This window comes from Protopterus annectens, chromosome 3.part1 (genome assembly GCF_019279795.1).
Source record: "Protopterus annectens isolate FY-2018-M chromosome 3.part1, PAN1.0, whole genome shotgun sequence".
Taxonomy (NCBI): Eukaryota; Metazoa; Chordata; order Ceratodontiformes; family Protopteridae; genus Protopterus; species Protopterus annectens.
The window spans coordinates 396,601,836-396,623,650 of NC_056732.1; the positions used below are offsets into that span (position 1 = coordinate 396,601,836).

The 21,815-nt window shown below is 38.9% G+C and overlaps 1 protein-coding gene across 1 annotated transcript in view; it reads left to right on the forward strand.

Moving 5' to 3' along the window:
* Positions 1–21,815, forward strand: part of LOC122798145 (ubiquitin-conjugating enzyme E2 E2) — a 2,036,734-nt gene that overhangs the window by 1,459,580 nt on the left and 555,339 nt on the right. The gene's annotated exons all lie outside the window — the stretch shown is intronic.

A 21,815-nucleotide genomic window follows, 5' to 3' on the forward strand; every position in this document is an offset into this window, starting at 1 on the left:
GAAATGATTAGTTGCCTGCTGTTTGCTTATTATTCTGGCTTTGCACAACTAGTTTGATTCATGTGAAGCAACTTGAAATATTTTAATGTGTGGCAATTGTTTGTTTGAAACTAATGTGAATCCCGTCTGGATTTTACATGGGCATGGCTATAACTGCTTGTTAGAGGTTGTCTAGATGAAAGTAACTAATCCTATCACAACTTGCTTATTTTACAATAATTTCTAAAGAGATAAAATGTATCACAGAATACCCAGACCTTCAGAGTTTCTGGGGGCAGGTGCCCCCTCCCCCACACATCAAATCTGTCTAAGTGGAGTTTGCTAGTAGTTGACTCTGCCTTGAATCCCAACCTAGTTTAAAATTAGCCCTGTTCAGAGGCATGTACAGAAGGTTACTGTAGCTTGTGTGGGAAGCTAGAGATTATGTAATTTTTAACTTTCCTTCCACACCTTAGAAGTCACCATCTTGTATTGGGCTGGGAACAGTGTAGTCATTATTATTTTTCAATTTTTCTCACAAATGTCAGAGTGCTGCATAGAGGGACACTAAGCTTATACAAGAGCAGTGTACCATCTATTTTCCTCATAATCAAGTGGCAATTTTTTTGGGGCAGGTAAAGAAGCATTATGTTTATATATGTCTGATAGCAAATATGTTCTGTTTGTTTTTTCAGTTTTGTTGAAGTGTGACTGTCTTTTTAGGTTGAGGTGAGGAGGCATCCTGTATATGCACAACAGCAGTGACTTGAAATATGATTGTGGTCCTGTTTCCCTTAATTTTCATCCCAATTTGACACTAGACAGGGATACACAGAAAGTGACAATCTTTTTTAAGGTGGCTTAGAGGTGAATAAGGCCAGTCTAATACCAAACAGGATAGGTTAATTCAAGTACTAAAAGGGATGTTGTACTTTTGAGTTGGAGTTTTCGTTTAAACACCACTAAACAGTAATTAAATGTTAGTGAAACTGTAATGGGTCTTGCTAATAGGTTTGGTTGGCAGAACATTTTTGATATACAGAATGTTCTGATAGTGCGGTGCAATGTTTGCTATCAGCATTGTGAGTAAACTAGAATGCAATGAAAAACATATTTTTCTTGTTTCAGTTGAGGAGTTTTTTATTGCCATTGAATAGTAGTTTAGTAAAAATTGACCTGTTTCTGTTTGACTTGTAATGTTTTGATACAGTAGAACATTTATTGTGCCTTCTCCTTTGGGTTACCTACCACCAACTCCATTTTGGATAAAAAAGGCAGTTTTTTTAATTAGAAATAGTCAGCTGTTACTTAAATACTGTTAAGTGACATTTAATATAAAAACTCCACCTTGAAACCCAAAAACATTCTTTTTTTCAATGCATCGTGCTATTTTACACTGTATTAATGCGCTGAATTCGCTATTATATTTTAATAGGCTACTATTAGAACAGTTTTGATTTAAAGCATTTTCTGAAGTACAATGTGATTTTGCTTTCTGTGTTGTAAGGGACAGGTTTTATTTGGGGTTTGCAACATTTATACTGTTGTAAAGTTATGAATAAGACATGGTAATATAGTAAAATAAACTTAAATGTGTCCTGCTTTTCTCTGTAACTCAACTACTTTGCAATATCTATGCATACTTTATGCTAATTAGGTGTCCTGTATTATAGCAAGATGTCCTTGATTCTGTACTGTTGAGGCTGAGAAGTATGGTCTTCACCATGCAGACCAAAGGAGGAAATAGCAAACTGCATGATACAAATGCAGCAAACAAGTTGCTATTGTTCATGGGATTATAGATGTGTACTAGGCTAATGGCCAGTAGGGCCTTCTTAAGTCTAGCCATTCATCCCAAATCTCTGACAAGTTATGGTACCCTTGATGAGTTAAATTTCCACTCTGCCCCCCCCCCCCCCCCCTTTTTGGCAGAACATCCTGGATTGATTTTTTTGATTTTCTAATAAATCATTTTGAGTCATAGTCCTTCAATAATGCCAGACTTTAGAGTTTCATACTTAATATTGTTTAGAAAATGCATGTCGGTGCAAACCCTGTTATTCTATCAACTTTTTAAAAGAATTACAGTAATATTTAAAAATCTCCCCTGATTTTTGGACATTTATCTCCCCATTACTTTTTCTTTTATCCTGAATGCTTCTGCCAAGAATTTGGGAGATATATTGCAAATGGAATATCAGCATCCATAAATAAATACCAGTACTGTATCTCTCAACTGTCCAGAGTTTCGTAGATTGTCAAGATTGTTACCTCATATTTTTGTTCAGTTCCTCATAAAATTTGTGGTTTTCTGGTAAATCACTGAGGATGGATGGGGTGGAGCCAGAGGTGTAGCTAGCTATTTTAGCACCTAGTGCTATCCCCTGAACTACCACCTCTTACTGAAAAAAGGTCAAGAAAACTGACATTACATAATTCATATTTAGTAAATAGCTGTTATCTTTTGTATCTGATTTATTCTCTATCAATCCTGATGAAGTTAGTTTTTCATTTTGGTACATTTCTTTTGTCATAGTTCTGTCACCTGTAGACAATACTAAAGTAGCAATGGTGTTACTGCCAAATGCAAGATACGTACAAAGGTATCACACCTTAAAAAGTTTAATGAATAAAGCTTTCGGGTCTACACCCTTCATCAGTATAACACTACAACAATACTATTACATTTAAATAGGGGAAATCATCAAATCACATGCTTCAGCCCATCCCTAATCAAACACACAAAGAAACTTAAAGAAACAGCACTATAGGTATAACCTATGTGTTATAAATATTAAAAACAAAATATAAAAAACTTACTATCATAGTAATGGTCTAATAGACTCTATACATCTAAGTGTAATATAATAATACACACACATATATATAATTAATTTACTCATATCTAAAATATGCAATAAAAATTGCAGTATAAATGCAATAATTGCAATAAATATAATAAAAAGAATTTTTATATAGAAACAATATGATATACTCATCTAAATTTGCATACATAATTAACTAAAGAATATATACAAAAGTATAGCCATAAATTTATAACCTTTCTCTTTGTTTTTTAACTAATATTGGTTTCAGACTAACAGCATTATTTAACCCAGGGGAGACATCTGCCTGACGTCTAATAATCCATTCTAACTCTTTCAGTTCTAGGAAATTATTACTATCTCCCTTCCTTAGATTAATATTTACTACAGCTAATACTCTAAATTTAAATACATGATTTTCACCTTTTTCTATAATATGTTTGCTTAAAGCATTCGTTACTACTCTCCTCCTGATTTCTGATTTATGTTCTGTTATTCTCTCTTTAAGCTTTCTAATAGTTTTACCCACATAAAATGAAGAGCATGATACACATGTAGCCAAATATACCACCCTTTCTTCATTACAAGTTGTTAACATGGTCATTCTAATAATTTCTACATTAGTAGGATGTTCAAAAAAATCACCACCTTCAAATAAATCATTACAGCAAGAGCAGTTATAACATTTCCTTATTCCCATCAATTTATTAGTCTTAGGCTTAGTGTAGAAGTCTTTATAACATAATTTCTGTTTTAAAGTTTTGGCACTTCTATATGAAAAACTAGGTTTATCACCTATTATGGATCTCATTTCAGGCATGGCTAATAAAATCGGCCAATTCTTTTCTATTATAGCACTTACATTACATGTATTTAAATTATATGTAGTCAGATATCTAGTTAACTTTATATCTTTACACAAATTGTCTCTCCTCATCATTATACCTCCTAGCAGTATTGGTTTAAATTTCGTCTGTCTCTCATTTTTTACTTCACATAATGCTTTATCAATAAGTTGCTTTGGGTAACCACTCCTTTCAAACTCTTTCGCCATACTTTCAGTTTGTTCATTAAAAAAAGCTCATCAGTATTTAACTTACTTAGCCTAATAAATTGTGCTTTAAGAACTCCTCTAAATATATGGGGTGCATGCATGCTATCCTTACTTATGTATCTCAGTGAGTCAACATCTTTTTTATATACTTTAGATTCCAATTTGCTATTACTCTTAAATAATGTTACATCTAAAAAACTAATGTTATCACAAGATGCTGTCATTTTAAACCTTAGAAAGTCCGTTGACTCATTCATGTATTGCAGATAATTTTCCAACTCTGAATGGGAACCTTTCCACAATAAAAAACAGTCGTCTGCAAACCTTTTATAAAAGACAACTTTCTCATTCATATAATTGAGTTTGTTTAGTATTACCTCCTTCTCCCATTCATATAGCACTAAGTTGGCATAAGTGTTTGCTACTGGTGTGCCCATTGCAACGCCCGTGAGTTGCATAAACAGTTTCCCATCAAAAATAAAAACATTGTGTGTTAAAACTACTTCTAGAAGAGCACATATTGTTTCAATCTCCCTCCCATGCATTTTTATCTCATTGTTTAAAAAATTCCGTATTGCATTCACTCCATAGTCATTCGGAATCACAGTGAACAAGGACATAATATCTAAAGTGGCCATAATATATTCATGCACATTATTATCAATTTGCCACATATAGAGACTATTTAAGAAATCATTAGTATCCTTCAATACAGTACTACAAACTGCTATATAGTTCCCCAACCCATTTTGAAGGTACTTTGAAATGGGTTCCGTTATCCACCCACCACGTGAGACAATAGGTCTCAGGGGTGGGTTAGTAACATTTTTATGAATTTTCGGATTACCATAAATTTGAGGTATTCTTGGACATGAACGCTCAAATAATTGAATAATTCCAAACTTATGTCATTCACTAATTGCAGTTCATAAATTACCATATTCACCTCAGCAATAATACTTTGTATGTTAGTATATGGAATTTCTTTAAAAGTACAAACATCATTTAAAATTTCGTAAACTTTTGTAAAATAAAACTTCTTTTCCATAACAACAGTTGCTCCCCCTTTGTCTGCTTGTTTAATCACTATTGTATCATTAAACTTTAATTCATTTAGACCTAAATATTCTGGATAAGTAATATTATATATTCTCTTATTTACTACATTCCCTTTATAATAAACACGTAAGTCACGTTCAACAATATTCGAGAAAGCAGTCAGAACGGGACATAAAATAGGCATAAATAGACTTGACTTCTTACATACTGGCACATAGGTATTATCATTTTTAAAAATAAGTTTAAGTGCAACATTTCGTAGAAACATCTTTAAGTCCAGTATCGCCTGTACTATATTATCTCTCATATTCGGAATAAATTTGAGCCCTTTACTCAAAAGTAAACGCTGGGCCTCCGTTAATTCAATATTAGATAAATTTAAAGTACCTCTAACAACTTTCTTTAGCGCCTGCTCACTTTGTTGTGTACCATTGGGCTGCTGTTCTTTCTCTTTCCGTTCAAATTTGGATGTTGTTGCTGTTGCAATAAAAAAGAGTCCTTTTGCTGTATTTGTAAAGCAACCTTCTCCGGTTGCTTTAAAAGAAAGGGAGAAAACAAAGTTATTTCCTTTTGTGACACCCTCTTGCTCGTAACTGTAGCCTCAGGCGCCATGTTGGTCCTCACCTTAGGACGCACATCGTCACACTTTCTGACGTCAGTTTCATTGTCAACAGCTGATTGCTGTGGAATAGTTCCTTTATCTTTTAAAGGTACAAGCGGTGAATTAGTTGAAGAAATAGACGCTAAAGAATTATTTTTATGAAGATCAGAACCCATAGTGTGATCGTTATGTTTAAAGTTTAAACAGTTGGCCTTTTTTCTGACTACTTCTGTTTGATTTGTACTAGCTGTTTACAGCAGGACAGAAATGGGAAAACAAGTCATCATTTTCATAAATAATACCCCCTGCCTTGTTTAGTTAGTGTTGCATATACATGTCCAAATTGGTATCTGACACTGCTGCAGGGCCAGATCCAGCACTGGGTGACTGAGGCAGCTGCCTAGGGCCCAGTGCTAACTGGAAGCCTGGCCAGAAGATTTATTTAAAAAAAAAGTTATGTTTTCCTGCTTTTCTTGGTGTCCCTGGGCGCAACATTAATTTAAAAAAAATGTCCTGCTTTGTCTGGCACTACTAGACACAGCATTACATTAAGTTTTCCTGCTTTGCTATTGGCAGCATTGCAGCTTTCCTGCTAAAAGCCAGTGAGAAGGTGCATCCACGCCAAAATACTGCTACTCCAGTGAGATATTGTTCCTTTCCTGCAGGTGTGGATGCTAGCCAGTAAGAAGGCACACACTGGCAGTGCAAGATTTGTAATTTTACAGCGGTATAGGCAGAGAAATTAAATTTGTGTGCAACCTTGACAAGCAGTTATGAGACAGTAGTAGTACTGGGATAAAATTTGGAATTTCTTGTCTTTGTGCAGCTTTATATAAAGAGGTAGGTGTGGGTATATAAAATGCCCTAGTTAGAGAAGGCAGTTTAGTTAAATGGTTACAGGAGGCAAGAGTCTACACTAACCTTCAAACCATTTTCACGCTTTTTGTGTTTTATCCTGATAACTTTTAAGTGATTTAGAGTAATCTGATTTTATTTGCCACCACTTTTACATACATTTTCTAATTTGTTTCATGTTTACATTCTGTCCTTGAGTAAGTCACTTAACCGGGCAGTGCTTATTACCAACTGGACATTTGGGCTAGGCTCCTGGGCTGCAAGCCTAGTAACTATAGCTATGTACTAGAGTAGTTATGATGTAAAGGAATTAAACTGATTTTAGCAAACAGGAGCATCATCACATGAGCCATGTTCTTTGGATGTGAGCCTTGATTTCCTAAATGTTGACAGCCTTTTTATTATTTAGCTGTGAAAAAATTGGACAGCTTGAAGTCTATGAGTTCAACATCAGTATTTTAACTATAAAAACATTTTTAATTTAACTTGTTTTTTGCAAGCACACAGGTGTGAAATGTACAGTATTTGGGCTACCACAGTTTATCTAGTGCTTAGTGCAGCTGACTAAGGCTATGAGTTATTAAAGAGCTGCTTCCTGTAGTACATGGTCTGATTTCAGCTTCCTTCATTTGTCTTCTGTGTGATTAAGTTACTTCACCAGATGGCAAATCTGGGCTGCTCCAGTAAAGGGACACTTCCAGTGGACTGTCCAGGGGATTTGCAAAATGCATTGTACATTTCTCTTTTGAATTTCTGCATCCTTCACATAGACATTAATTATCCCTTCACTGTATGCTGTTTGAGTATGAATCCCAGCATGTCACTAGTAGTCTAATGGTTGTGAGATGCATTTTCATTCAATGTGAGATTCAAGAAGAGAAGATTACTGTTTTTATAAGTCTGTTTTCACTCTGAGAGTGTTTTTTTGTCAGTGTTTATTTCTGTAAAATATGAAATAGTTTTAAATGAAATTGAAAGCTATGTGGTAATTATAAAAGTAAAGAAGAAAATAATATGTACAGTGACAGGTTTCAACAGTGTTTACAGTAATTGGGGAGAAACAGCCAGGTAATAGGCTATTGGTATGGCTGGCAAGGACCTGACTCATTACACTGCACAGGGCCTGATTTGTCCCCGGTCCGACTCTGTTGACTGTGGAAGTGTATGTTTCAACAGTATAGCATTATTAGCCATTTACTTATGTTAGACCTGTATTGAGTGATGCCAGAAGGGGTAGCTATTCTTTATGACAAAGAAGACATAGGGAGGTCAAAAATGAGATGTAGGTGTCGTACAAGCTTGTAAGATCCCTCCCCAAAAAACAGTATGCTATATGCAGTAATATTTCCGATTTTTGTATGACTTGTGGATTTCTATACAAAAGCGGCTGAAGCATCTATATCATCTGTAATTGTTTTGCTTTATTTGTTGCACTAAAGAATAAATTAATTCATTAATAGATCTGTAGTGTGTAATATAGTCTAACCATGTTATATTTTAGAAATATTTTTGCAGTGCCTTGTTTTACAGCTTCCAGCAACTGCCAACTGTTTGACTTTTGCCAGTTCATATTGTCTGCATTATTTGGAGTGATGATCAGAACAGTTTGATCTTCAGCATCCATTATGTAGTCATTGCTGGATATTGCTATGTTACAGTTTTCTTTACAAGATAAGATTGTAGAGGATTTCTGTATTTAGTTAAAAATTGTTACTGTGGCAGGTACTGCAGAGGACTAAAGCACCAAATTATTAATGAGCTGCTTCCTGTGGCAAGGGTCAAGGATGAATTTGAATCTTTCCACCTTTCTTTACTTACTGTGCCACATTGAACACGTGAATTAACCAGACTGTACTTTGGAGCCATTGGAACTTCAACCTAGGCTGCTTTATGTATTACCTTCCTGGCTGCATGCTAAGTAACTGTAAACCTATTCTCATAGTTTGCCAGCCATCCCTGTTGTGTAATTGATCTAGTTCAGGAAATATTATTGTGATATCACCAGCACACCATTTTAATGCAACATAGATCATTTATTCTTCAAGGACGGCAGGTACTGCATTTGTAGAGGAAGCACCAAAATGCAAAGATATTTGCCAGCAGCAACTCTGCATTTGTTCTCTTTAATGTGGAATTATTCAGATGACTTTTTCTTCTGCAGAAATTGTGCATATTGACTTAGCATATGTTATTAGATGGCTAATATTTCTTATGCTTTCATAAATACTTCAGTATTTAAACTGGAGTACATCTGGCTGGATCTTATGATATTATGCTAGTGATCTTTATACAGTTTAATGTAGTTCATCCAAGGCTACAGTAAAGTACATGCACTCCATTTCTTCATAACAATAAGGGGTACATACTGTCAACAAAGTTGCTATAACTACTAGTGCGGGTGAGGGTTGTCTGGGGATAAAGTACGCTATGCTCTTATTCGGTCATTTTTAAACAGTCTCAAATCTGGCTTTGCAGGAGTGTGTGGGTGTGTGCATATGTGAATTAAGTAGGAATGCTTACAACTTTGACTACTGTGTGTTTGTGTGAAACAAATTTGAAATATGTGACTTTGGCCATAATTATTATTATTATTATTGACACAGACATCTGATAAGGATGCACTTGATAATGTAGCTGTGATTGCTAGATTTGGGAGTATCTGTAAATTAAAATGACTGACCATGCTGAGTTGAAAGTTAGCATTAGTCTGTATTTGCAGGACTAGTGTGCTTTGTGTACCACAATTAGACATGTGATGTGTATAGTCTGTTTAGTGACCATAACTGTTGAGTACAGATATTGGTGGATTATAATGACAACAGTTTGAGTGGCCTTTTATGGTTGAAAAGTTCTGAAATACCTACTTTCATCATTTTTTAATCATACATTTTGTTTCACTGCTTACTGGAAATTTTTTTCTTTTTCTTTCAGCTGTTCCCGTTAGGGGTCGCCACAGCAGATCATCTGTTTCCACTTCTTCCTGTCCTCTCCATCTTTCTCTATCACACCAGCCACCTACATGTCTTCTCTCACCACATCCATAAACCTTAACTTAGGCCTTCCTCTTTTCCTCTTACCTGGCAGCTTCATCCTTAGCATCCTTTTCCCAATATACCGAGCATCCCTCTTCAGCACATGTCCAAACCAACGTAATCTCGCCTCTCTGGCTTTGTAAAAACTACAAATTTAAAATGCACTCTGACAAATTTTGCTGTATTAAACAAGAAATATGATTTAAGACGATCAGGAAGGTGAATCAAAGATCACATGCATCTATGCATGGTCCGAAAAATGTATGCAGTGGGTCCATGGCTTGAAAACAGCACAGCGACCCAAGTACACTTAACCTGCCTCTCTTCAGATGCATTTTCAATGAATATAAGTATAAATGCAATTTCAGTGAATGCAAGCTTCAAGGGAAAAAGAAGTTTATTGTGGCTCATGTCAAATCTTTCAACATGCAACTATTTTGCTTTGTTTAACAAATGGCCATCAGTGTTTATGCTATGAAATTTGAAATAAGTTTTAAATTAAATCAAAATCTCTGTAATCATTGTAAAAGTAAAGAAAATTGTATGCACATTGACAGTTTTGAGCAGTGTTTATGGCAACTGGGGAGAGAGAGAGCAAAGTAACGGGACACAGGAATGGTTGCAGGAGGAGGGGCCTCTGGTCCATTACCCTACTTAGGGCCCTATTTGGCCATGATCTGGCTCTGCAGGGCTGTGCTTTTTCATTTTCTTGACAAATCAGAAGTCAAAGAAAAATGAAGGTACATTCTAATACCAGAGCTGTAGTCCCACTACAGTGGTATATTAATTATTTGTTAGCGTGGACATTTGTGCTAGTGTACTACTCTTCAGAACCATAGTCACCGGTCTTCAGAACCATAGCCACCTGTTTTGGTGACCTGTGTTATTCTGCAGTCTGGTTCCCCCCTCAACTTTAAGTTCAGAAGCAAAATTAGAAAAAAAAAAGACATCTTAAACCAACAATGTTTTCATTATCGAAATACCTGTACAGAAAAGGACTTCAGTTCAGTTAATCCTTCCAAACTTTTTGTTACTCTTCAATTGAAAAGCTGAGGGAGGAGTGTATTAGTAGAAAGCCAACTGGTGTAGAAGTACTATTCGGCTTTCTACAATAAGTCCTTTTTTTTTTTTTATTTGCTGGGGGGAATGAATTTGGCCACTGTAGGAAGCAGATTGGTGCAAACGTAACAATCAGCTTTCTGCATTAAAGGCCAGAGTCATTTCTTTTTGCTCAATTGAACTGAGAGGGCAGGCTCTACTTTAAGGCCTGGCACTGGGCACTAGATGAATCAGTTACGGTTGTGCTTTAAACTGTAGCAAACAGTTTGCTACAGCTAAATAGCATACACTGCACTCCTGCCATGATTTAAAATGCAATATTGGCATTCATTTCTGAATTACTGTGAGTTACTGCACTAGGCCACAAATGGAACACTTTAGCACTTTAGACTTGATTGCAAATGTAGTATCAGCATTCAGAAACTGAATGCTGAAATTGCCTGTTGCATCTCCTGACACCTTGCTTCCAGGGAAGGGCCCCCTTCACCCCATCCCAGGTATGCCACTACTTCACTTCAAGTTTGACAATGTAACTTTGTATGTCTCACCCTGTGTTATATGTGTCTGTGTGTGTGTGTATATACACACACACACACACATATATATATATATATATATATATATATAGATAGATATAATAGATGGAGAGAGAGACAGAATCAGTTATGAGTATATATGTAGAGGATTATGATCAGATTATTGATCGTGACCAACTTATTATGAGCCTGAAACACAGATGTCAAGAAATTCACCCTGAGAGTGGAGCAAAGCAAAGCTTGAAGAGGAGAGACTTGGTAGCCGTGTTGAAATCACTTAATAAACAATTATGACTGAACAGCCCAATCAAAAGAATTACTAGCACATATTGCATTACTTGCCCCAAATACTGTCAGGTACAGGGAAATAAAAGGGTAAGTGCATGGAATGTTTTACAGAACACTTTGAGAAGCCACAGAGATAGCAGGCATAAGCAACTTGTCTAAGTGCCTGTAAGTTAGGTACTTCACACTGTGTGTGTGTGTGTGTGTGTGTGTGTGTGTGTGTGTGTGTGTGAGTGAGTGTATATGTGTGTGTGTGTGTGTGTGTGTGTGTGTGTGTGTATGTGTGAGAGAGACAGAGGCAGCATACTATAAAATGCTTTGGATGTTTTTCAGAAGGGGCCACTGTTATTGTCTAGCTTGAGACTACAGATTAAAAACATTGAAAAGTGCTTAATATCGAGAATTATGAATGGTTCGCCAATGCTAACCACATTGTAATATGTTCAAGACATGGATGCCAAGATGAATCTTGGTATCCATGTCGAAAACACATAATATCAGGTTAGCATTGGTGAGCCACTTATATTTCTTTGTAGTGCAGAACTTTATCTGCTCCATATACTACAAGTTGCAGTAAAAACAGAAAGCAAAAAAAAAAAAAAAAAGCTAAATATTTTACTAGCTTTCAAAGCTGAACATACAAGGCCATGTCAAACCCTGAGCTGTTGGACATGCTCCACTTAAAGAAATCCCAATCCCTCAGAGCCACATGCTCCAGGGATCTAAACCTTATCATCACATTGAACAAAACATGCTGGAGGGATAGGTTCCTGACCCAGAGACTCCTCATACTCTGGAATAGACTGCCCATACACGTCAAGCAGAGCACCTCATTGGCCCTCTTCAAAAAGAACCTTGATGATTGGATGGGAGATAGGAAATTCACCCCAGGGATCATGTCAGTCACCCTGCTAGACTGGGGCCCAGAGAAGTAAATATTGTGGGAAAAAAATTCCAGGGAATTGTTATGGCTAGGCTTGCATAGGCCTTAGGGCCGATAGCCTAGTACCAACCTATGAACCTATAAAAACACTTAGTGAGTGCTTTCAGAAAGGTGGTGTAACACTGCCCCTTACGTTTACACTCACCTTCCATGCCTTTCAACTGTCCAGATTTTCTCAGAGTGTCCAGATTTTTTGCCTCATATGTTGGGTGTGATCCAAATAAAGGCCTTGGTTTTTGGAAAAATTACAAAGGATTGAAGACACTAAATAATGGCATACATTTAGGTTTCAGACTTTATATCCCTCAGAAAATCACATAAATACACATCCTGTTATTCTAGTAACTTTCTAAGTTTAGAACAGGAAGTGAGAGACATGTTCCCAATGGAGGTAGAAACAAATCTTTTGTTCTGCCGCTGTCATTTGTACTGCTAGATTTTACTACCTAGCCCGGCACCTGACCTTAACAACTTCAGCAATGGGTGCTTAACACTTGTTAAGGTCGAGTTTCACATCACTCTACTGCTTAACTGATTTGTCTTTTTCCGAATATCGGAGCATAATCAGCATGCTTGTAAAGCCCCCAGGGCCATTAGCCTAGTACACACCTATGAACCTATACTCTGTGCATTACATACATTTTTTAAGCATTTTTCTTACATCACAAAAATGCTTAACAAAATTGTCTTTTCATAGGTTCATAGGTGTGTACTAGGCTAATGGCCTTGGAGCCTTTACAAGCCTAGCCAAAAAAATTGCCCAGGCACTGTGCCACCCGATGTTAGTTCACAGCGCCCATATCCAGTAGTGCAACTGGAATGATCCCTGGAGTGAACACCATCCACTCGTCAAGATTTCTCTTGAAGAGGGCCAGTGAGGTGCCCTGCTTGACATGAATGGGACGCCTATTCCAGAGTATGGCCAGTCTTTGGGAGATGAACCTGTCCCTCCAACATGTTCTGTTAATTGTGGTAATGAGGTTGTGATCTCTGGAGCGTGTGGCATGGGAGGAGTTGGATTTCTTTAGATGTAGCATTTCAAGTAGGGCTGGTTCGAACATGGCTTTGTAAGTCAAGCAGAGATCACCTCTAAGTAGACGATAAGAGACTGAGAACAGCTGAAGTTTCTTGAGTCTGTCCATGTAGGACATGTGTTTAAGGCCTAGAATTTTTGTGAGGTACTTTTGTGGCCTTTCCAGCTGTTGTAGGTATCTGGTCAGGTACATGCCAAACGGAGTGTTATATTTGATGACTTGTCTAATGAGGGATGAGTAGAGAGGGATGATGCCGTCTTTCTTCCTGGATGCAAAACTTTTGGTTATAAGATGTGCCACGTAGAAGGACTTTCTGACCACAGTGGCAATGTGGTGGTCGAAGGTGAGGTGGCTGTCGACCTGGGTGCCCAGATCTCTTATGGCCCCTTCAGTGTTCAGTGGGCTCCCATCAACATGGTAATTCATGGGAACTGTGTTTTTTCCAAAGGGGATGATAACGCATTTTTTGGCGTTAAGCTTCAGGCCATGGTTCAGACACCTGAATTTGGACTGTAATTGCAGTGCTTCATGCACTCCATATAAATTATAGAGAACAGTGTATTGATAGTTGATAATATATTATTAGCAAACTGTACTGAAACAATACAATATTAGGGGAAACAAATCTGTCCAGTGAATAGCGTTGTGTAGCCTTACTTCTTGTAGTTAGGGGTAGTTAATGAATTTGGCAGCAGCAGCAGGAAAAGGATTTGCAATGGGGTGGTAGAGGGACCCTACTAATCTCACCGAATCCTTTTCTTTTTTAAGCTAATATGGAAACTATGCTTCAAGGCTACAGAAAAGTAAAAAGGTTGCATAGTACCAAGAACGAAGAACTACAGATAATAAATAGTGGAAAGTGAATAGCAAAAAATTGTTACTGATGTAATGAAGAATGGGGGGCCATAAACTCAGTAGAGAAAGAGGTCTTGGGTGGATGATATTTGGTATAGTAAGCAGATGTGTGACAGGTCATCAGTGCAAACCCTTGATGTCATAAATATGTCGCTGTGAAATAGGTCTCTGCAGTTTATTTAGAAGCAGTAGCAGCAGTCACCTGCAATTACTTGTTTTTTAATAAGCTAATCATTTCAGCGGATGTCTGTATTTTTAAATGTTTTTTATGATGAGAGATTGAAATGTTGTATCTATTATTGAGTGGGGGAATACCAGCTTTATGGCGCAAATACAAAATGGGATTTTCTAGGTACACCATCACAACAGCAAGGCAATCTGGACTTGTCAGCAGGTTTATATAACCCACAAAACAGGATCTCAGACTGACCCATGCAGTGCCCAACTAGTCACATTATGTACAGAAAGCACTAGTTTTAACATCCCTGTCTTCTGTATTCAGCAGGCTCTTTACCCAATTGAATAGCTGTGGCTCTTTCTAATCTCTTGTATTTGGCTTATTTGTATGGGCAGAAACACAAGTTTTATTAAAATTTCTGAAAATCTCGTTTTAAGATAATGTATGTCTGCTTCACCTGTATCCCAGTTATAATATTGAATCATGTTTTACTGGTAAAACTTTCCTTTATTGAATCTTACTAGCAGCAGTCTAACAAACTAGTTACATTTATGAAATGTCAAAGAGCTGTAGCCTTCTTCCATTAGCTGGCTTCTTTCCCCATTGCTAGTGGCTTGTTAAACAGAAATTTTAGTTGCACCATTTTTTTCTGTATCACCTCCCACCTAGCTCTTTAAAACAAAATGCTTTTATTTAAGTCATACATTCATTCATATGTTCAGTCATACATTCCTTGATCTCCTGATTAATGATTTCTGGTTTACTGGGGAGTAAGAAACTATTATATCAGTCAGTGGGTACATGGCAGAGGAACAAAGTTTAGATAGCATGCCAGTCTATCACAGGATATGTGCATGTGTGCACACACACATACACCCCTACAGCTAGTTTGGATGATTGCTAGTTCACCTACGGCATGCCTTTTGGATGTGCAAGGAAACCAGAACACCCACTAGAAACACATTTGGATATAGGGAGGACCTGCAGACTGTACAGAAGGCACAGTAGCCGAGGACTGAACTGGAGAATTAAGTACAGCAACATTAACAGCTGTGCCACTGAGCAGCCCTCTTTAAAGCAAAACATTCTTCTAAAATCAGTTGTTATTTCCAAGTGATGAACTTATGGAGTTGTAATGCATGAGAATATTTGTTTTGTAATTGTAGTGCACCTGCAGGTGTAGCTGAAGAGTGTACGGGTTCCTTCCTACCTGACTCTGGTGACATCCCTGTTTACACCCAACACACCAAGGTTGCAAATAATAACAGATTTTATTCTAGATGGCAACTGCAGTCTTAACAGGCAACAGCACAGTAGCAAGCAAATTATTGCAGTAGCACAGAGTTTAGCAATAAGGCAATATGAAGTATCCATACAGTGAAATCACACCTCACAGAATTCAATTAGAGGTCTTGTCATTCAAATATGATCAAAAATGCAATGTCATTAAGCAGTAAAGACTCTATAATGCAACAATACTAACAGCAGTTATAACCTTGATCAGTTCTAATCAGACCAAACTGTGAAAGACTCTGTTATACCCTGTTCATCGGCCAGTGATTACTTACAGTCTTAATGTCAGCATGATGGAGCCCGAAGTTGGAGCTCATATGAAACCCAGGTATTTGTAATCCACAAAGCATTTAAGGGGAAATCCACACTGAGGGGTGAGTAACATGAGATCCACAAAATGACAGCCAGTACTATTTTGAGATAAAGCTAATTAGTTCCAGTTCAGAAAAGGAAAAAGGGAAAAGCCTAGGCCCACAGTCCCAGTCGAAGCTATAGCACAATCTTATGAAAGTATAAAATGGCAGCCAAAGCCTCTCACCACTCTGTCGATAATATTTGGGATGTCAGGCACCGCAGTTCCACTGATGAGAAGTGTAGAGATCACCCAACAACCGTCTGGTAATCGAAAATGGCTTCTTTATAATAGGCCCAATAGCATTCCTGTCCTTGCTGATCAGATGCAGGTGTGGGACTACTCGTTCCAGACTTCTCTCCTGATTCCACAGATCACCATCAACCAGGTTTTTCAAGGAGGGAAAAACACAATCTGCAACCTCACTTCCCTCTCCCAGACACTAGATACATCCGGTTTTAATGCAAGGCCCCTTATTCCTTCACCCTGTGTTTCAGTCTGATCTCTTTCACTTTCATTTCTCTCTCTTATATCAAATGAAAAGGAGCTCCACCTTGTGTTGTATCAGAAAACTGCAGTCTGATAACCATACAGTGAACTACAGTTGGGAGCTACACTCTCCCTCCGCTTGAAAACTTGGGTCCTCCCAAAAGTAGATTAGCAGCAATATATATACAAACACTAATGCACCATCAACCGAATAGTATTTCTGCATTCAAAAGGTACATCCCACCAAGGGTGATCAACATTATGTTTAACTTGGGATGGGGTGTCACCAATTAAGCAGAAGGCATAGGGATCATGGGCATAGACTCTCTGATGAGCAGTGGTCGCAGGCTTCTGTGTACTATGTCCCAAACTGTCATATGTAAGCTTCTGTGGGGGCCAAATCAATCTCTGAGGCTTTGGTTCAAAAGAGACAACTAGGGAACTCTGCTCTGAGGGTTGGTCACTCACATCACACTCACTGTCCAGTCCCTCAGTAGGCATATTGTCTACTTCTAAGATTTCCTCTGGTATAACTTCACCTTCTTTCTCCATAACTGTATAACTGTCTTCAGCACCATTATCCGAAGTTTGCATAGCAGGACCTCCATCAGCATCCGGTTCTGCAAGAGGCACAGAAACATCACTCAGTCTGTTGTTGGTGCTAGACTGTTCTAAACGACAAGGGACAAATTCCGGTGCATTTACATTGAGATTGCGATCCATGTGGTCTCAAACATCACCATAGAAAAGTCCATTAAAACCCCAATCATCATCACTGTCCTCCTGTCCTTCAGCAGGAGGAATAATAGGCCCTTGAACATTTGAGAGGTTATCTCCTCTCCGCCTTAGTCTTCTGGATCTCCTTGAGTTAGGTTTTCACTGAGCCATTTTGGGTTCCGGATTCATAAGTCTCACTGATTCTGCCAAAGGCATTAAGTTGTTGCGGTGCCAGGTTTTGATGGGTCCTTCTTTCCCCTCAGGGCAGACTTGGTAGACAGGGATGTTAGGTAGCTGAGAACAAATTATGTAGATCTCAGATCCCCAACGGTCAGCTAGTTTATGCTTTCCTTGCAGGCCCCAGTTTCTCAAGAGAACTCTGTCCCCTGGTTGCAAGTCATGTATCTTCACTTTCTTGTCATAGTGAGCCTTATTTCGCTGGTGTCTTTGTCCTGTTGATTGTTCAACTAGCTCATAGGCCTGTCTGAGGTGCTTCTTAAGTCACTCCACATAACTGCCATGAGATTGCACTGGTGTATCATCAGCTGTGACTCCAAAGGTTAAATCAAAAGGAAGACGAGCTTCTCTTCCAAACATTAAGAAGTAAGGTGAGAATCCTGTAGCATCATTTTTAGTACTGTTGTATGTATGCACCGCTGTGGCTACACGTCTACTCCATTGACTCTACTTCTCAGCAGATAGTGTTCCCAACATGTCTAGTAAAGTTCTGTTGAAACGCTCAGGCTGAGGATCCCCTTGAGGATGATAGGAAGTGGTACAACTTTTCTGAATTCCCAAAAGAGTGAGTAGTTCGTGGACAAGCTAGCTGTCAAAGTCATGCCTTTGATCAGAGTGTATCCTTTTTGGCATGCCTTAGTGTACAAAGAACTTCTCAACAAATAGTTTTGCCACTGTAATAGCTTTCTGATCGTGAATTGGAAATGCTTGAGCGTATCTGGTATAGTGGTCAGTCACCACCAGCACATTACTGATCTCACCTTCATCTGGTTCAATGCAAAGGAAATCTATACAGACCAGTTCCATGGGCCCACTACTCTCCATTTGACCCAATGAGGCAGCTCTGGTGGGCAGAGTCTTTCTCTGAATGCAGCGAAGACATGTACAACAATAATCTTCAACATCTTGTTTCATGCATGGCCAGTAGAATCTGTCTCGCACAAGTACCAGAGTTCTGTTATAACTAAGATGTCCATGTTCATCATGCAATGACCAAAGTACTACTTCTCAATACTTTTGAGGAAGCAACAATTGCCATTATTCACTGCCAAGCGTACTAGGAGATCTCCTATACACTAGTCCATTTCGTATCTGGAGTCTGTCCCATTCTTTAGCCAAAAGTCTTGCCAGTAGATGAATATCTGTGCGAAGCATATCAACTTGTTTCTTCTCTAAAGCAGCTACCACCAGCTGACCTAAGGGGTCTTCTCTGTGATCTCTCCTGAGGTCACTGTTACTCAAAGCTGGTAGCGATGAAGCCTGTAAAGTGATCAGATAACAGTAAGCTTGGGGTATGCTTTTCACTGACAGCGCCAACTTCTGGACCCAACATTCAGTTTGTTGGTAGCAGGTTGCAATTTGGCACATAGCTCTCACTCCTGGTGCTGGAATTGCCACCCATTCATCATTGGGGTGTACATCCCCATGAGGTCTTCTGGACAGACTATCAGCATCTCCATTTCCATGTCCTGGGTGATATTTTAAACTGAAGTTGTAGTTGGATAAAGCTGCTGTCCATCTGTGGCCAGTAGCATCTAGCTTTGCAGTGGTCTGGATGTATGTCAGAGGGTTGGTGTCAGTCTGAACTTCAAATTCAGCCCCATAGAGGTAATCATGCAGCTTGTCTACTACAGCCCAATTTAAAACAAGGAATTCCAACTTTTGTGCAGGATAGTTTTTTTCTGTTGTAGATAAACTCCGACTGATAAAAGCCACAGGTCTCAGTTTCATGCCATGCTCCTGGTAAAGGTCTCCTGCTAAACCATCTCTATTAGCGTCCACATATGCCAGCACTGGGGCATGTATGAGACAATACTTAAGCTGTTCAAATGCCTCTTCGCACTCAGGAATCCAACAACTCTTGAATTCTTTAGAGCCTCTCGTTCCCTTTGGCATCTTCAGAAGGATGTCTTCATTTGTTTCATCTGCTTCCTCATCATTTCAGAGCAATTGATTGAGTGGTCCTGCTATCTTTGAAAATCCTTCCACAAACCTTCTATATTAACTGCAGAACCCAAGGAAAGATCGCAGCTCTGTGATGGTTCTGGGTCTGGGCCAAGTTTCACAGCTTCAGCTTTGCTGGGGTCTGTGGATATTCCATTTTCAGACACTGCATGTCTCACGTAGGTCACTGAAGGTTGGAAAAATTTGCATTTGTCCAGTGACAACTTCAGTCCTTCCTTCTCAATTCTGTCTAATACTTTCGTTAGTCTTTCTTTGTGCTCCTCTAGGGTCTTTCCAGAGACAATGATGTCATCAAGGTAGACTAAGACTTCCAGGAGATGCGCATCTCCAACTGTTCTTTCCATGATTCTCTGGAAAGTTGCCGATGCAGTCGATAAACCTTGAGGTAGGCGATCAAACTCGAAAAATCCCAAAGGAGTGATGAAGACAATCTTCTCTTTATCTCCTGGGTGCATAGGGATTTGATAGTATCCTCTCCTTAAATCTAGCACACTGAACCACTTACTGCCCACCAGGCAATTTAGAGCATCTTCAGTTCGGGGTGTTGTGTACTGGTCTGGAATGATTCACTGATTCAGAGTACGATAGTCAACACACATGCGAATTGACCCATTCTTCTTCCTGACAACGACAGTGGGAGAGGCATATGGACTTCTTGACTCTTGAATTATCCTTGCGGCTTTAAGTTCTTCCAGATGTTTTCTCAAGTCTTCCAGATCTCCTGGCTTTACCCTTCTGGAATGTTCTCTGAAAGACCGGTCTTCTTTTAATCTTATTCGATGTTTTGCACTTTTTGCACAACCCACATCCAGCTCACTTGTAGAAAAACAATTTTTTTTCTTCATCAGCAGTTCTTTAGCTCTGGTTACCCACTCAGGACAGAAGACCACCTCCTAGATCAATATCTTCCAGCTTCAGCTCGTTGACACTGCTCTCGTTTCCTGTCAAAACAGAAGCAGGTAAGGGAGTGGCAGCATAAACATTTCCCAAAGGCACTTGTGAACGCAGGACAATGGGGGTACTGCCTTTATTCTTCAACCCCACAGGCAAAGTATCATAAGGATGCTTCAGCTTGTCAGCAGGCCAAACTTCGGGGACTAATTCCTGCCCCGATGGCAAGTCTATTTCTGGATCCATTTCCATCATGAGATGAGAGGAAGCTGTTTGTCCACGCATCCTCACTTTGGCCCTCAGGCAGGTGACCTGACCAGGATGAATTATATGTTTTTCCCAGGAAGGGTCCATACATGATCACTTCCATCTTTCTTACTATCCTTCTCCTTCTGAAGGGCACAAAAGGCTGGTCTCAGGACTGGATGTAATGTTAGGTGTTCCTGGGTCAACTGAGGCATCAGCTTTCTTCTGATGAGGTCACTGTTTGTCCCCACTAAAATAGATGCTGAATCCTTTCCTTTTGGCCTGGGGCACAGAACAGCGAGAGTTTCAAAAACTTCTTTTGAGCCAACAACTGAGGTGGAAAATTCTAACTTGAGTGAGACATAACCATCATAGTGTACTTCATGTCACTTAGCCCGCAGATCTCTAAGTCTTCTAACTTTCCAAGTGACAAATACTTTTAAGTATTTCTGGTAGAAGTCTCCAAACAGAATGGTGATTTGTGCACCAGTATCCAACAATGCTTTACTGTACACACCCTCTATCTTCAATGCCATGATAGGGGACGGTCCCACTAGGACATCGGGTATTTTCTGTTAATGGTGTTGTTCAACTGTATGGCAGTCAGCATGTTGTAGAGGTACAGTTGGTTGGCTTTGCCATTTTAAAGGATGGAACTCTTTCTTAGTAATCCTTTGTGATTTTGGATGCTGAGACTTTTTCTGAGATGTCTTTCCAATTTGGTTGTTCACCTCAGATGAGCTAGAAGTGTGTACAGTAGGTGGACACTGTACCTTGATGTGTCCTGCGTCTCCTCAGCGAAAATGAAATCCAGTAGAAACTCTGAACATCAGCTTGTTTGTTTCTTCCCTGAGGCCCCTTTGTGGAGGCTCGAGCAGATATATTCCTCCCTTCAGCTAAAGTTACCACTGCTTTCTCTAATTCTGCAACCATCTTGGTAACTTGAGCTATGACATTGGTTAGGGAAGACACCTGTGCCTGCAACTGTGACACCTCTACATTGTGGACACTTTGGACCTTGACTCCCGTTTGAGTAGTAAGCACTGCTGCAGGCTCCTGCTTGTGTTCCCTCACTGCTTTAGTTGATGTTGAACACTGAGATTTGGCTTCCAACAGGATTTCCTCTTCCCTCACTTCTTTAACCAATTGAGAATAGGTTAGAGTCTCTTTCCTATCTCTCATCCTCAGTTTCCACATAATGGGATCCATAGCTTGAGCTCCTTGTAAAATTTGACCGATTCGTACTTGGTCAGCTACTTTCGGATCCACCCCCTTCTTTTAGGATGATCTGGTGGAGCATTTTATCTAATCACTTAATGTAGTCAAATAG